The sequence below is a fragment of the Panthera leo genome, chromosome A1, assembly GCF_018350215.1.
Source record: "Panthera leo isolate Ple1 chromosome A1, P.leo_Ple1_pat1.1, whole genome shotgun sequence".
Lineage (NCBI taxonomy): Eukaryota > Metazoa > Chordata > Mammalia > Carnivora > Felidae > Panthera > Panthera leo.
In genome coordinates this window covers 206,777,246-206,781,779 of record NC_056679.1, presented here as the reverse complement: position 1 = coordinate 206,781,779, position 4,534 = coordinate 206,777,246, and the positions used below count along the sequence as shown (strand labels likewise).

General features: G+C 39.4%; 1 pseudogene; it reads right to left on the bottom strand.

Annotated features, from left to right (window-relative positions):
- Positions 1-1,687: 1,687 nt before the first annotated feature.
- LOC122198475 lies at positions 1,688-2,985 on the bottom strand (annotated as a pseudogene).
- Positions 2,986-4,534: the final 1,549 nt, after the last annotated feature.

Here is a 4,534-nt window from a genome sequence, read left to right as displayed (position 1 = left end):
GCCACATGGTAGATGAATGGTAGCCAACATCATTGGTCTTACTTTACATGGTCTTGGAAAATGTTGAACAGAAATCTATTTCAATTGATAAATGGTAAATTTGAAAACGAGAATGAATGGAGGTAAGCATTTCTTGTGTAATATTCATTGCCTATTGAATCCATTCCTTATGTTAGCACTTACAACTCTGCCCCCCACCCCCCTGTCCCTCTTACCTTCACTGATCTAAACCTCCCCATTCCCAGATATGAAAAGTTTGGGGAAAAGGAGGGCCTAAAAAACAAAAGAAAACAGAGTTTTTTCTTTCAAAATAAGCCAGGTCCTGTGAAGTAAACTGCTGAGAAATATCAACTTTATGCTGTATCTTATTTCTTACACCACGCTTTAAAAAGTAATAAATTGTTTATTGTGAAATTTGTTTCTTGGATGAAAGAGAACAATCTCTGCTCTCAGCGTGCATAAATTTAGGATTGGGAACTACATGCGAAATCTTTAATGTTCTTGTGAAATAGCTCATCACCATACTTGACAATTAAAAAGTTACCTCAGATTGGGGGATGGGTGGGAAGGCAATACAATCCTTGTCATGAGTTATTAGTGCTACTAGATAGTTCTTTATCAGTCCCACATTTAGATAACTGATTTGAGTCCAATTTCTCAGATGTGCAATTTAGAGTCATTCCTGAAATCTCATATGGAGTGGGGGGAGGGAGGTAGACATTTTAGAAAAAAATAAAACTGAAACTGAGCTGAGAAATGTAGGGTACTCTCAAGGTTGTAGAATCATGTCCTTCCCCAAAGAAGTGCTTCTGCTCCCCCAGGATGTATCCCCATAGAAATCCTTGGGCTCACTTCATACATCATAGGACCCCCTGGAAGGAGATCTGAGTAGAGGCTCTTTGGGGCATCCTGTTTCTGATTAAGAACATTCGTCTGATTCCTTACTCTTTTGATTACATTCTATCTCCTACAAATTCCACCTTTCTGCTCAGAATATTCAGTGGAAAACTGGGAAGAGTCTCTTAGAATGTATGAATCCATAGTTCAGAAATATCCTTTCACATGGGATTTTCATGCATTTTCCATCGTCCTTCGAATGTATGAAGGGGCAGTACTCATGGCTATCAGTGTGGACATTATGTCCCAGAATGTTTGGGTCCAGCCACTGCTGGAAGATACCATAGCTGTGTACTCTTGTGCCCTCATTTCACACAGAACATCAACCCATTTCCAGCTGCTTAGAAGAAACTGTTACCACCACTCATCACTGCCTACTTCTTTGTTATCAGTCACCTAAACTGGAATTTCAGAGAAATCTTCCAAAAAAAAAAAATACTGCAAAATTGTTCTCCAATAAAAGTTTTCTATTGACTATCCAGAAACTGGATGGTTTCATCAGTTCTGCTAAGGGTCTCACCATCTCTCCAATTTTGAAAACTCTTTCCTAAAAAGAGGGGTGTTGGGAAACAATGCAAACTAGCCAATCAATCTTAAACTTGGGAGGTTAGCTATTGCTTTTTTTTTAAGCTTAGAAAAAGTAGTGACTTTTATTTACCATTGCATTTATCAAGATTACAATAAAAACACTAGTGATACCATCTGAAAAAAAAAAAACAATGATTTGTTGGTAATTGCAATGAATGGAATATTGACAGTCTCTGAGGACAATCAAGAAATTATCCAGGAGCTATAGACCTGATAGCAATATGGTCTTCGGGTGTCTTTTGTGGCTTTTTTTTTTTTTTCCAACTACTGGCTTAAAGTCATTCATATTTGTTGCCTGGATTCCAGTACCAATAAATGTAAGATATGGAATGACTGTTTCTTTACCTTGATTATACTGAACAACTACAGCTACATTGTGAAGATTAATAATAATGCAGTAGGACAATGCTATCATCTTTAATATTATCCTCTGTTAGTTCCAGAGCTTGAGTTGATCACTTCTTTCTGCTTCTTCAAAATCCATAGATTGAAGTAGATTGATAAAAATTTTTACATATTGGGGCACCAGAATGGCTCAGTTGGTTAAGCTTCCATCTTCGGCTTAGGTCATGATCTAGCAGTTTGTGAGTTCAAGCCCTGCGTCGGGCTCTGTGCTGACAGCTCAGAGACTGGAGCCTGCTTCGGATTCTGTGTCTTCCTCTCATTCTCTCCCTCTCCCCCACTTGTTCTCTCTCTCTCTCTCTCTCTCTCTCTCTCTCAGAAATAATAAATGAATAAACTTTAAAAATTAAAAAAATTTTTTTGCATATTTAGGACCCTGACCATTACATGGCCCTTGCAATTTCATTGAATAGAGTTTAACAAGTTGCTTAAATGCTACAGTAATAAGTAGCTGTTCTTCACAATCAGATTCCAAGAAGGTCATGCCTTTTCAGAAACAGTTGTCCAACTCATACTCTTTGCTTTCATTAAGGCATGTGCAGCATATTAGAAGGCATTAAATCTATATAGCCTTTTGAAAGATCTGTGTCCTGTTTTTGTAAGTACTGCTTGATTTTTTTTTCTTCTAATCCCACAGCATCACCTCCTTGATATTGGTCAATTCTCCTTTTGTTTTGAAAACACAGAAACATTGGTGTTGCTGATATATTGCATTTGCAGCTGTTCCCTGACATTGATGCGCATCGACTTCCAAGAAAACTGCTTGCGTATGCTCGTTAACTCCTAGAACTGAATGCCGCACCCTCACATGGTGAACCTGACCGGGGTGAGTCTGGAGCCTGTGCCATGCAGTTCAGGCTGGAAATCTGGGTAGCTGCCCACTGGCTCCTCTGAAATATTTCCCAGAGAGCTCAGCAGGGCAGCTACCAAAAGCTGAAGACCCAGGAGAGGGAACAGGTTCTGGAAGGCTGAGACCTGTACAGAAGACGTGATGACCGAGGAGTCTTTCTCTGGACTCAATGCAGTCTGCCAGGGAGCAGAACTGCCAAGAGGGTGGGCATGGGAGAGGACAGGGAAAGGGGAGGGAAAGAAAGACATGTAGCCAGGGTTTACTCAGGATACGGCAAGAGTGTGGTAGGCAGAATAATGGTCCCCCAAAGATGGACCCATCCTAATCCTTGAAACCTATGGATATGGCACCTTACATAGAAAGAGACATTGCATGGGAATGCAAACTGGTGCAGCCACTCTGGAAAACAGTAAGGAGGTTCCTCAAAAAACTAAAAATAGAACTACCTTATGACCCAGCAATTGCACTACAAGGCATTTATCCACAGGATACAGGTGTGCTGTTTCAAAGGGACACATGCACCCCAATGTTTATAGCAGCACTATCAACAATAGCCAAAGTATGGAAAGATCCCAAATGTCCATCAATGGATGAATGGATAAAGAAGATGTGGTATATATACAATGGAGTATTACTCGACAATCAAAAAGAATGAAATCTTGCCATTTGCAACTACGTGGATGGAACTGGAGGGTATGATGCTAAGTGAAATTAGTCAGAGAAAGACAAATATCTTATGACATCACTCATATGGGGACTTTAAGAGACCAAACAGATGAACATAAGGGAAGGGAAACAAAAATAATATAAAAACAGGGAGGGGGACAAAACAGAAGAGACTCATAAATATGGAGAATAAACAGAGGGGTACTGGAGGGGGTGTGTGAGGGGTATGGCCTACATGGATAAGGGGCATTAAGGAATCCACTCCTGAAATCATCATTGCACCATATGCTAACTAATTTGGATGTAAATTTTTAAAAAATAAAATTAAAAAAAAAGTAAAACTTAAAACATAAAAAAGATACACTGTAAAAAATTAAAATAAAAGCAATGATCTCAGATTGGATTTTGGAGATAGAAACTGAAGCAGCTCATTCAAGATGTCACAGCCAACGCTATAAAATGTGAAATGGCTCAGAGCCGTGGAGTGAGTGACATGAATCATTTATGTACCAAATATATGTAGCATGTTTGTATATGGCAGGGATTTTCTAGGTACTGGAAATAAAATTATCTGATTCAGGGAGCTAATTGAATAAATAAGCAAATTTTATAGCAATGTGTGTGTAAGAAAGTGATCATGAGTGATATAGAGGAAAAGGGTAAAGAGACGAGAGAGTTCCAATGGGCTACAGGAGTCAGCTTGGCAGAAACTGCAGTGTTAAATGGGAAAGTAAGACAGTAATATACAATACACATTTGTTCTGGTTTTTCTGTTTAACATTTTTTCAAACCTGGTGATTTTTAAAGTATATGCTCATTGTAAACATAAATTATAAGCCCCCTACTTTCTGCTCATTGCATATTCCCACCCTCACCCCCGTGTTTTAGTCTGTATATGAAGCCATTATTAAGAATTTATTTTGGGGGGTACCTGGGTGGCTCAGTTGGTTAAGCACCAACTTCGGCTTGGGTCACGATCTTGCAGTTCGTGGGTTCGGGCGCTCACGCTGGGTTCTGTGCTGACAGGTCAGAGCCTAGAGCCTGCTTTAGATTCTGTGTCTCCTTCTCTCTACCTCTCTCCACTCACACTCTCTCTCTCTCTCTCAAAAATAAATAAACTTTAAAAAAAAT